The 13,592-nt window shown below is 37.8% G+C and overlaps 1 non-coding gene across 1 annotated transcript; it reads right to left on the bottom strand.

Annotated features, from left to right (window-relative positions):
• Positions 1-12,292: 12,292 nt before the first annotated feature.
• Positions 12,293-12,411, bottom strand: LOC145678155 (5S ribosomal RNA). Its single transcript, XR_014130267.1, has one exon. It is a non-coding gene; the product is annotated as a 5S ribosomal RNA (ribosomal RNA).
• Positions 12,412-13,592: the final 1,181 nt, after the last annotated feature.

The raw sequence follows: 13,592 nt of genomic DNA, 5'->3' as shown, positions 1-13,592 counted from the left end.
CAAGCACCGGAGGCCAAAAAAGGGACAAAAAGTCTTTCGTGCAACTTTCGTTTTCGGTAAAAAGTTTACACATAATTTAGAAAGAGTAGTTTTCTGGTCTTTTTATTTCACAAGTTGGTTCATGTCTATATTTTTTACATGCATAAAAAATTTTTCAACTCCCTTGCTTAGTTCCTGTTAAAGACCTCTACCTCTGATTGTATTTTTTGCACATATTCTTATTGTTTTCAGACAACATTTCTAAGAGCGTAATTTATCGTCAGCAAGAAAAGAAAAGGAAAGCCTCGGATAGTGGAATGTGTACTGTATATATATATATATATATATATATATATATATATATATATATATATATATATATATATATATATATATATATATATACGTATTAGTATATAGTTTTATTTTATACGTCTCCTATTATTACACAATGTGCAGATATTGTGAAAGCGCAAGTAAATATGTATAACTCCCCGTTCTGCACTTAATAACTTGAAAGAAGTTCGGGGAAGGTAGTGTAACAGAAAGTGCAAACAGAAATGAGGGTTTACAGGCATTTAATATTATTCCGTAGTAGTATGATTTTTTGTAAAATATATATATATATATATATATATATATATATATATATATATATATATATATATATATATATATATATATATATATATATATATATAAACATACATATTCAATGATATAGTAAGAGGTTAGCAGCACTGATAGAACTGCAGAAAGTACAAAACCGTTAATAAGAAAGAGAGAGAGATGGTGGCCGCTTTTGTGCTTTTCATTGGCTAATTCCGAATTGCGCGCGAATACGTACGAGATTTCTTTCTTTTTCCTCTTCGCAGCCCAGATGTTGCCAATTAGAAGTTTTTAGTACTACATTTGTATGAAAATGTTGCCTTTAAGAAATGTGGTTTGCATACGGAGAAAAGAGCAAAATGAATATTTATCTTAGTGGGCATGAAAAAAGACGAAACATTTTGCAAGATGGACACACGAACTTCCTTAATGCAGGCGTTCAGTACATTATTGTAAAGAAAAAAACACTAAAAAGAATTACTTCAATATCCCTAGCAACATTCAACAATTCATAGAGAAAAATCTTTATTTTGAGAACAATGGAAAACTATGTAATTGTAGATAACTACTAAATTTAATGATTAAGGAAAACGTTTAGGCCCGGCCCTTCAGAAAGAAAGTGCACAGAATTTTCTCTCATGGAAGCAATTGCAAAATCAACATTTTGTTTGCAGTTATAATTAGAGGATCTATATACAGGGTGTTCGAAAAAGAATGTATCCTCTTGAAAGAAAATATTCTCTGGGCCCCTAATCCTTTATATACCGAAAGGAAGTTTGTATAGCATTTTTTCTTACCTTCGTTAGAAGAATTGAAAGTGACTACTATCGTGACACGGGAGATATTTGATCGATAGTCGAATTACTCCCATGCTCGAATGAACACGTCTCTTGTAAGGAGAGGAAAGGCTTCTGTGATCCGCTATCGCAGCTGTGTCATATCTGCAGAGAATGTTAGGACACAAACGTGATCTTTGAGAGCCTCGTGAAAAGAAGTCGCATAGTATCATGTGTGGAGACATCGGGGCCATCTGAAGAACGCTTCATCATTAGGACCAAGGGCGAGTTACGAAACACTCTGGGATATATTTATTAACATAACTTCTCGTCATTCTGCAAGTGTGGTGGAGCTCCATCCTATTGGAAAAGGAAACCTCGGGAGCCCTCTTCATGTGTAGGTATCGTTCACATCTGAAGCATGTGAAGATAGATTACTGTACTATCGTGTACCTAAAATCATTTTCTACGAATACGAACATGTCTACACTGAAGGCAGTGCAGCTCTTTTTCTCTTTTTTTTTTGGTCATGTATTGTAACGCGGGGCAATGCACACAATAACATGTAATGTTGTGTATCATCATAAAGGGCCAGGGCGATGATTGGATCTTGATGGACGTGGAGAACTGATAGGTGATGTGAGTGGTATTGTGATCTATGGTTGTATGTTTACTGATGAATGCATAAGGAGAGGTGAAGGGGTTGCCTTTTTTTTTATGTCGATCGGCAGGGAAGCGATTGGGAAACTTTTGACTTTGTTTTTCAACCGAATATATTGATTGAATAGGTCGCCGACAATTTTACGGGGCGTCACGTCGTTGCCTTTTTCATGTCGATCGCGAGCGAAGCGAGCGTTTTTTTTTTTTTTTTTTTTTACCGACAATATGTATTGAATCGGTTGCCAACACCTTTAGGGGCGCGTCACGTCCTTCTTTCTGTGCTGATCGCGAGCGAAGCGAGCGCGAAATTTTTGACTTTTTTTTTTTTTTTTTACCCACAATATTTATTCAATCGGTCGCCAACACTTTTAGGGGTGCGTCACGTCCTCTTTTCTCTGCTGATCGCGAGCGAAGCGAGCGCGAAATTTTGACCTTTTTTTCTCTTTTTAATTCTTTTTTTTTTCTTTAAGAAAAAATATTGATTTCATAGGTCGCCAACATTTTTACGGGATGGAACATCGTTTATTTGTTTTTCCAACCGTCTTTCTGTCTTGAGCCCCCGCCAAGTTAACTTTATGGTGGACAAAAACTATGTGCGGTGGGTTACCGCGGGGTTCTCCCGTTTCCTCCCACTTTCTTCATTCCACCACCATTTCAATCATTTCTCATAATCAGCGCCTCTTTTAGCCTAAGCGGCATAACGTGGGACGTAAAACAAAGATTTCCTTTAGTTGCTTTCTGTCTTGATTACGAGCGCGAAATTTTTTACTTTTTTTTTCTTTCTTTTGATATTATTCATTTAATAGGACGGCAACACCTTTACGGGCCGCCGCGTCGTCGTTTACACTTCTTCAGCCCATATTCTTTCTGCTTGTTCGTTTTCCGGCATCTTGTTATCACCGCCCGCGGGAATGCCTATGTCTTTCATCGCTTTTTGAAGCAAATCTTTAATAAATATGCACTCTCACATTTCTACTAATATGCATACCACAGTGGATAGACTGTAACTAGGAAAGCAGAAGCCTGCATATCATATTATTTAACAGTTGAAAGTGAACTGCCATTTTAAGTTTGATTTTGATCAGATGAGTGCAGTTCAACTCGTCGACAATTGTGAAGATTCTCGAGGTTAGGGACCATCCATTTTGTGCTTTGTAATGAAAATGGCTGCAGCCAAACTTCTCTGATCTGAATGAAACTTGGCATGATGATACATCTTGACCTGCTCTACAAGTTTATTTAGTATTTTCCGTTGCGCAGGCTTTTGCTTCTCCAGGTTCTCCCATGGAACTGAGAAACGTATTCAGTCGAACTTCTGCGGTAAGTCAGTATATCATCCTGAGAAGTTTGATCGAGATAGCAGAGGTTCGACTATTCGTTTTTCAATTCCATGTGATATTACAACACGGTGAACTAAATTTATATAGAAACACTTTGATTTTGTTTTGTTTTTTGCTAGCATTAAACTGAGAAAATGTTATTGAATAGACAGAGAACACCACTCAAAGAAAAGTACATCATAAGAATATATATATGGTTGCTGTGGTTCTCGGTTTAATTTGCTAGTTAAGAAACTTGCTCTAAATAAGTACATCTTACAGGTGAAAAACTAAGCCAGGCGATAGAATTAAATATAAAGTTATACACTTTTATTTTACGTTTACTAGTGTTGGGTTACTACTGTAAAATAAGTCAGTATATATGAAAGATAACTGTATTAGGTACTATTTTCCACCGGCGGTGTATTCTTGCATAGTGTACTTAATGTTTACAAGCGGGGCGCTACTAGTATGGATGCATGACAAGTGCTATTGAAACTCGAAAACTAACTGGTTTCCACTACCCTTGCTTATACGTATACCCGCGTCGCCTTCGCTCCTGTTCACTTTGGACGCACATTCTTGCTATCGCTCAGGCCCCCAGCTTTCTCCTGTTTTGGCTCCCTTAAATAGTATTCGTGCTTTTTATTGGCCACCTGGCAAAGCACTTGTAATGATTTTACACCAGTAACTCTAAAATACATGTGTATTACTTTATTTAATTCTGTCGTCTGCAGAATTTTTTTTTTTTTCGTACAAATATGCCTTTTCATGCAGAACACTGAATTTTGCCTGTAAATTTTTGAGAATATGCTGTGACGAAACTTGAGCACCGTTCTTCTTTTCTTTCTTATCACGAGTCTTCTTTAGCCTAATGAGCACAATCATCACACGATAACGACTATTCTTTTCATTTAACTTGTAAACAAGTTGAACTAATAATAATAATTGATGTACAAAGGAGAAGTGTCCTACATATTTGAGGTAAAAAATAAAATAAATATACTTCTACTTCATCCGTGTTTACAAAGTTAAATGTTATCGATTTACAAAAAATGGTCACCTATCCACACACTGACCAGGCTCGACACTGCTTGACCATACATATTAAAACATCGGTCCCACTGAATACACAAGTAGTAAGCACATTCACATAAAAATAATTAGGATTACAGTATATAAAATGTGTTAATTAAAATAGCAAATGCCTTACCTTATCACAGGCGATCCAAAGCCACTGCACATCATCTGCTACGCACACTATATTCCTCCAATATTTCACTCACTTCCTATATCACGCAACAGAAAATATTAATAAAATTCACTTAGCAACATTTTCATTTTTAATCAACAATACGTATAACAATTAAGAATAAAATTAATTGTGAGCACATTGTTATAATTAGAATACTGTTTTTATTCGTTTACAAATATGGGATTAATATAGAGCTGGCAGCAACAATATATACAACTCATCCTGTATGTATCGTAAATCCTAACTTGAGAAGACATCTCTGACGCAAACAATGAGACAAGAAATCAAATACTATATCCGACACATTTGGGGTTTATTGAACTTCAATGTTGGAAGATACCACCTTGTCGGTAGTACAAATGTAATATCCTTACAACACGCGGAACTTTTGCCAGGCATATCTAGGAATTTGGGAAGATTAATTGATATCCTTAATGTGCAATGTATGATTATGACGCATTGTTATGTACACGCAGACGGAACCAGGACAATCTATAGATGACATTTGCACTGTGTTTGGACAATTTGTTCGCAGAAAGTAACCGTTTTTGTCTATGAATACTTGAGAACATGGAAGGTATGAGATATACATTTTATGCGCAAATATTATAATACAAATCATTGTTAGTTTGGTGGATGCGTGAAAGAAAGAAAAGGAGTAGATTTTTGCAGACGTCCGGATATAAAGCGAGAACTGAGAATACGCATCTATAACATCTATTTTCTTTGTGTTAATGATATCGATGAACTAAACGGGGAAACTAAAATACAACTGTTTGCAGTATAATTCGAAGTATAGTCAAGTGCAGAGGCGTACTCACGGGGTGTCCACCGGGTGCGGACTCCTCGCAAAAGTTCCTAAGTGAACATACATTTGCAGACTTTCTCATTAAATGTAGTTATTAACAGGGAAAATATTGATGTATCATCAATATAAATCTGATCTTACACTTCATCTGTACTCTGTCTGTATCATGTTTTTGTGAAAAAGTAAGTGGAATATTTATCGTGTTTTCGAATGCAGAATAATAGTATATAGACATAGTGGCTTGTAGTATTGGAACCTTGCCCCCCGAAGCTTGGATCCCTTAGAAGAAAAAAAAAATGCATGCGCGCCTGGTGAAATGGTTAACGAATTCAGTTCACTCGATGAATCGACAGATAGTAATACACATTTCGACAGATCGACAGCATTCGACAGATACAGACATATGAAAGTAGCACAAGAATTAGGCGAAAGTCCGTGCGTTTCCTCAATTCACGTAGGAAACAACAGAAAATATCAACTACCATAAAATAATCCGTATATATATTTAATTTATTTGGAATAAAATAAATATAGAAACAACCTGTTCATACATAACTACGGTAAGTGCGTTAATTGCTAACGTAAGAACAAATATGAAACAAGGCACAAAATAAAAAAGAAAAATAAAGTTAAAGGGAATAAATATTTAGGCTTGATTGTCATTCGTATTAAGAAGCTGGGTAATAAAATGTTAAAATCTACAGAAAATTATGAAATTAAATCAGGATTTGAAATAAAAGTCTATACATTGGAAGTAGGCCAGGGAGTTTGCAAGGCAGATGTGTGCGACACGCGTTACTTTATAGATTCCCTTCATTGAACTATAGTAAGCAGTACGAAGATGGTACTTTGCGTATAATCACAGGAAGGATTGAAGTTAATTACCATGGTAATATAATTATTTATTGATAAGTATTTCCATGTTAAATTATGAAAATTATAAGCACAAGGAGGGTGAAAAAGTAGTGTGACCGACTTAGCAATGACTGAAACATAAAATAGAAAAGCGAATAAAAACAAATGCCTTTTGAGTTATGTGGAATAAAGTTTCTTCTAGCCAGTAAGGAAGAATAGGATCTGGTGCATTCATTGAATACCTGAAAAAAATCGTTTATCAAAATAGAAGGAAACACACTTATCGTTGTGGCAACTACGAACTTCTGTTTACCTCAGCCCGCCTCAGCAAGTGCTTTCTATCCGGTCCGCGCTCCGTAACCAAACTCAACGCTGCCTGCCAGCGAAAATTTCATTCTTCAGTATCGTTGAGTTTATTGCAGAAAGCAATGGCAGATACGGCATCAGCACCTGCAGCCCCGGCACAGGCTTCTCCTAAGAAGTCTGCAAAGCCTAAGAAACCAAAAACAACACCTTCTCATCCAAGAACATCAGAAATGGTGAACAACGCCATCAAGAATTTGAAGGAAAGGGGAGGAAGTTCACTGCAAGCTATTAAGAAATACATCTCTCAGAACTACAAAGTGGATGCCGAGAAGCTTGCTCCATTTATCAAGAAATACTTGAGAAGTGCAGTTGCTTCTGGGTCTTTGGTTCAGACCAAGGGAAAAGGTGCATCTGGATCGTTTAAGCTTAGTGCTTCATCGCTGAAGGAGAAGCCTGAAGGTGGATCTTCAACCAAGGCGAAACGATCAGCATCAAAGGAGAAGAAGCCTGCGAAAAAGCCAGCAGCTAAACGTCCCAAGAAGACTGGTGAAAAGAAAAAGGCTGCTGCTCCCAAACCTAAGAAATCACCATCTAAAGTGAAGAAGGCAAAAACTCCCAAGAAGCCAAAGGCCCCGAAGCCAAAGAAGGCTACAGCAAAACCGAAAAGTGCTAAGAAGGCTGCACCAAAGAAGAAGTAAATGTGTCAGTAAATCATCTGACATTTTAAAACGGCTCTTTTTAGAGCCATCAAATACTTTGAGAAGAGTAAAATTGTGCTTTTCCTATCATTATCACATGTTCATTCATAGCAATGTATAGTATACACGCAAGGGACTTTGAGTTTTCTTTTTAACCGAAGCACTTCTTGATGTAAGTGCTTTATAACAGAGGGGAATTGAGGGTGGGGAAAGAAAGCTTTCACGGGTGTCAAGAATGGTGTACTCGAAAAAAAATGGGGAACACATTACGTAATGTCAATTTGTGATCACTTACTTTTTCCTTGTTCCTATCTTCAAGTAGCGAAACAGTACAGAAAACGCACTTAATGCATTTGTTAGAAAAACTTTTGCAGGCTGACTGGGTTCGATTCTCGGTGGGAGCTCAAATGTTTCGCATTGCACGTTAATAAGTAGGTCCACGTTTGAAACAGCCTTGCTGCTGAAAGGGACACTAAACTAAAATCAACTCTTTTCAAGGCTGGGGTGAAAGAAATGTTCGAACTTATTACAACTCGTGAAAGTGAAGTAGACTGTTTCAATTTAACGTCGTACTATTATGATTTTTATGATAAAGGAGACGGGTGATTACGCCTAATGAATGATGGAAATACTGGTGTAATGAGAAAGTGTTAGGAAAAGGGAACACGCTAATAACCACGGATACCGTCTTATAATTCGTAATATTGCTATAAAGAAAAATAGTAACACCAGCAGAAATGTAGGTGTACAATTGAACTGATGTTAAGTACAAACAGACACTTAAAGAAAGTTTAGTTTAACGTTTGCATTCAACAGCAGCGACCTCTGAGAAAATATTACTTTTGCTACCTTGGAAGAAGTACATATTTCGCCTGCGAGTTCTATGAGATTAATAACGTTGAGAAGGGCAAACAGTGGTTGAATCGAAGTTAACTTATGCAACATATGGCAAAATCGAATCCTTGACCACATAAAACGAAGATAATCAATCGGTAAACATAGGGGAAAACTAAAGAATATACTTGAAAGATAGGATGATATACGAAACGAGAGGAAAACGAAGGTAGATGTATTAACTATGCAACATACGGCGTGAGAATTTAAAAAAAAAAGATAACAAGTATGGACAAGATCCTTGTTAGGATAACAGCATCTCTAAGTAGTGTATTGGTCCTAAAAAGGACCGTTTTTGAACTCAGTGCCAGAACTTCAAACTTAAGCACGTTCCCCACGGATGCGGCGAGCAAGCTGAATGTCCTTAGGCATGATTGTGACTCTCTTTGCGTGAATAGCACACAAGTTGGTGTCTTCGAAAAGCCCTACAAGGTAAGCTTCACTTGCCTCCTGTAAAGCCATGACAGCTGAGCTTTGGAAGCGAAGATCTGTCTTGAAATCTTGTGCAATTTCTCGGACGAGTCGTTGGAAGGGCAGCTTGCGGATGAGCAATTCAGTGCTCTTCTGGTAACGACGAATTTCTCGGAGAGCCACAGTACCAGGCCTGTAACGATGGGGCTTTTTCACTCCACCGGTAGCTGGAGCACTCTTTCTTGCAGCTTTGGTGGCAAGCTGCTTTCGAGGAGCTTTGCCTCCAGTAGATTTCCTAGCTGTCTGCTTGGTACGTGCCATTGCAACTGTCACGACTTGTTTCAAATAATTGCGCGCTGAATGAAGTCAAGTTATATAAAGAGCAAAACCGTTAAATCAAGCTATTTCTCATTGGATAAAGTCAGTCGAAAAGGACAGTTCTCATTGGCTTAGACACGTTTTGTGTTTTTCCTCCGTGCTTTCCCTGCATGATCGAAGGAACAAAACCACGAGTCTTGGGCTGCTTGGGCTTGTATTTCTCGTGTGTGGTGAGCGAAGCAGTAACATATCGAAATGACAGGACGTGGAAAAGGAGGCAAGGGTCTTGGCAAAGGAGGTGCCAAGCGCCACCGTAAAGTTCTTCGTGACAACATCCAGGGTATCACCAAACCCGCTATTAGGCGTCTTGCTCGCCGTGGTGGTGTGAAGCGTATCTCTGGTCTCATTTATGAAGAGACCCGAGGAGTATTGAAAGTATTCCTGGAGAACGTAATCAGAGATGCTGTTACATACACAGAACACGCCAAGAGGAAGACAGTGACAGCTATGGATGTTGTGTATGCCTTGAAGAGGCAAGGAAGAACCCTGTACGGTTTCGGAGGTTAAGTTGGGGTTCCTCCTATTTTGGATATAAAATTGGCATAAACGGCTCTTTTCAGAGCCAACAAATTTATATAAAGGGAAAGATTTACTTTGTGCGATTTTCTGTTAGATTATAAGAATTCGTGTAACTACATTAAAGCCTTTTGATGCACACAAAATTACAGACGTAGAGAGATTAATTTGAGAAAATCATACGTTTTTTTTTACATTATGTACGTTCATGTATACGTATTCATATGTAGCAGTATTAATGCTGGAGAAGGGGTTCTGGTTGGAAATTGGCGATTTGTTGGAAGTAGCGAGCATGAGAGATGCGAAACGCAAGTCGGAATTTCTGTTCTGACAGTAGGATGTACGTATAGAGGCTTATACAACTTCTATACTGTGCTGTGAGGGGCGAATAATGCGTTAGAAACCTGAATCTTGTCCTTTATCTTGTTTACGTGGTCTTGGGTTCGATTTTTTTCTTTTGCGGTAGTGTCTATTGTGATTTACATGTAAATTAATGACACTTCGTAGCGGGTTAGTAAAATAAAGAGTAATACAAATATGAGATGTAGGTTAATGCATTGTATACTTCACATTATTTACTAAAGAAAGGCAGTAGTTACAAGAAACCTAGGCTCGCTCGTTGGGCACAGTAGCAAATGAGTTCTGAGATCAGAGAATAAGAGTAGTTGCGTATTACAAACCATATACATATAACACATATCACACAAATATGAATATCGACCTTGCAAAGAATAAATCGTACTTAAGTGTGCATTTAATGTCATTACTATGTTGCAAAAGAAATTTAGGAAAGTTTTTTGATCCGCTCTGTTCATGATGTCATTGGGGCATAGTAATGAACAATAATAAATGTCGAGAACATATTGAACAGAGTAATTTCAGCCAAGCCAACGCAAGAGAGAAACATGAGTGCTTTAAGAATGTTGGAAATTCCTTTGTCTAGCATGAAGTACATGAGAATATGTGGTATGAGGTTTTCTTCCATTGCTGAGAATCTGGGCTCGACTGTCCTGTCCTCTGGGTAATATGAGCCCGATGTACGCAAATATCAAAAAAATGTAGCTAGCGACAATACAAAAGGTAATGATCTTATAATTAATAATGTAGTGGGAACTAAGCACATCGCTGTTTGGAGTATTCTAAAGATAGTGTGACTTCCTATGGGCTTCAATTACGATCGACGACTACACATACTAATTAATCGAATAGCAGCGAGAATTTCGAATGACACTAAGCAACTATCTCAGACACTTTTGATGAGTCTGTATATCGAAAACAATTCATTTCAATCGTAAATCTCCTCTATAAAGGGGTTTGTGGCCCTCATAAGGGCCGATTTGTATGAGATATAGGTCTTACATTTATGCCTTCTTCTCAGTTTTCTTGGGCAGAAGTACAGCTTGAATGTTGGGCAAAACACCACCCTGAGCGATTGTAACTCCAGACAACAACTTGTTTAATTCCTCGTCGTTACGGATAGCTAACTGCAGATGACGTGGAATAATCCTAGTCTTCTTGTTGTCACGAGCAGCGTTGCCTGCCAACTCAAGAACTTCAGCTGCCAGGTATTCCATGACTGCAGCCAAATACACGGGAGCGCCAGCACCAACTCGTTCGGCATAGTTACCCTTTCGCAAAAGACGATGGATTCTGCCTACTGGGAATTGAAGGCCAGCCCTGCTGGAGCGGGACTTGCTCTTTCCCTTGACTTTTCCACCTTTGCCGCGACCAGACATTGTTCAATATTCTTTCGTAATAAGATGAGAGGAAAAATAGCGCGAGTAAGTGCCTGCATTTCTCACTGATTTCCCGACGCTGATGCGGCCTCCCATGAATCAAGTCAGTTTTGTTACTACTTCAAGCGTGCACCCGAGTGCATCAAATGAAAAGCAAGGCAGTTGGCGCGAATTGAAACACGTACTGTAATTTAAATGAAGTCGATAAATCGGCGGACACATCTAATTTTGCTGAACGAGTGAGTCATCATGCCACCAAAAACTAGCGGAAAGGCTGCAAAGAAGGCTGGTAAAGCCCAAAAGAATATCTCCAAGGGAGATAAGAAGAAGAAGAGGAGGAGGAAGGAGAGCTATGCCATTTACATCTACAAAGTTTTGAAGCAAGTGCATCCTGACACTGGCATATCTAGCAAAGCTATGAGTATCATGAACAGCTTTGTTAATGACATCTTCGAGCGTATTGCTGCTGAAGCTTCTCGTTTGGCCCATTACAATAAGCGGTCAACTATCACCAGCCGGGAAATCCAAACAGCTGTGCGCCTTCTTTTGCCTGGTGAACTTGCCAAGCACGCTGTAAGTGAGGGTACGAAGGCTGTTACCAAGTACACAAGCTCTAAGTAAAAATCTTCTTCAAGATTTTTCATTTCAAACGGTCCTTGTCAGGACCAACACATTATTCGAAAGAGTTAAATCACGAAATTTGCTTCATTCTGTTATGTAGAAACACCTTGAAATCCAATTTCTATATGCTGTTAGTAAAAAAGTAAAGCACATAGCGGAGATGTGTCGTGCTTGTATACGAAAGGCATTTACTCGCCGGAGATCTACACTTAGTCATAATAATTTACTTTTAAAAAGTGGTAATACATTCCGTGTTAAGTATAGTAGTAGGTGCACACGGATCGGAAATCAGGTTATTTTAATGTGCCGTGCAAATAAACAGGCTGTTAGTGTAAGAAATAGTGGGTATAACGCTTAGAATATCGATTAATCGCTATGAAATAATGTTGATAAATTATCTCTTGAAAGTACTATAAAATTAATGTTTCTAGTATTTTCGTACTTGAAGGATAATGAAATTTGAAAAAGAGATGCCAACAGCACCTGGTGTTCCCAGGCGGTCACCCATCCAAGTACTGACCAGGCCCGATGCTGCTTGACTTCGGTGATCGGACGAGAACCGGTATATTCAGCATGGTATGGCCGTTGGCAACTACCTTTTCTTCAATGTCCTGTTAAGGAAGTATGTTTTAAGTAAGAATTGACATTATTAACTATAAAGGCAAGCATATTAACGTCGTTAACATTACTTGGAATATACTAATATTCGAATAAATATTTGAATGTTCGAATGATGAGTGATTCGGATGTTCATAGTGCCACTATGTCCTATCGAGTTTACTATCACGAACCACGTATGAAATTGTATATAAATAAATAAAAATAAATCCTTTATTAAGTATTGATTACAGGAAAAAGGCAAACTTACATTCTTTAATGTACACAATGAAATGTATGAAAGATATTTTTAAGATATGTTTCACTTACCCTTTATAACGCAAGGTAGTTTTCAGTGTAGCATCCTCTTCAGCTGCGAGATAACGTAAGGCAGATGATCATTCAGTCGTGAAGCACTAAAATGTAATATACATTTTAACTATTATCGATAAGAATTATTTACTGCAGGGATGCAAATAAAGTGAGGCAAATTAGTAAATAAAAACCGATACTGTAACTGATAATGTAATTACGTATCTGTATTAGTTGTATATACAGTAATCGCACGATTATCCGCGGAGTTGGATGTTGGCATAATCGCGCATAATCAGCAGTATGAGCAGAAAAGGGAAATGAAATGAAATCTTTAGATTTACGTCGCATACTTATACCGGTTACGCTAAAGGAGACGGTGATGATGAGTACTGAATGAAGAAAGTGGGAGGAAACGGGAGAAACCCGAGAAAACCCATGAGCACGGTCTTTATGCACGACAAAGTTCACACGGCACGAGCTGGGATTGAACCAGGGACCCCAAGCACCGGAGGCCAAAAAAGGGACAAAAAGTCTTTCGTGCAACTTTCGTTTTCGGTAAAAAGTTTACACATAATTTAGAAAGAGTAGTTTTCTGGTCTTTTTATTTCACAAGTTGGTTCATGTCTATATTTTTTACATGCATAAAAAATTTTTCAACTCCCTTGCTTAGTTCCTGTTAAAGACCTCTACCTCTGATTGTATTTTTTGCACATATTCTTATTGTTTTCAGACAACATTTCTAAGAGCGTAATTTATCGTCAGCAAGAAAAGAAAAGGAAAGCCTCGGATAGTGGAATGTGTACTGTATATATATATATATATATATATATATATATATATATATATATATATATATATA

Source organism: Thermobia domestica, unplaced genomic scaffold (genome assembly GCF_964235325.1).
Source record: "Thermobia domestica unplaced genomic scaffold, izTheDome1.hap1.1 HAP1_SCAFFOLD_1942, whole genome shotgun sequence".
Classification (NCBI taxonomy): Eukaryota; Metazoa; Arthropoda; class Insecta; order Zygentoma; family Lepismatidae; genus Thermobia; species Thermobia domestica.
Note: the sequence above shows the minus strand (reverse complement) of the source record. Positions and strands in the feature narration are given on the sequence as shown.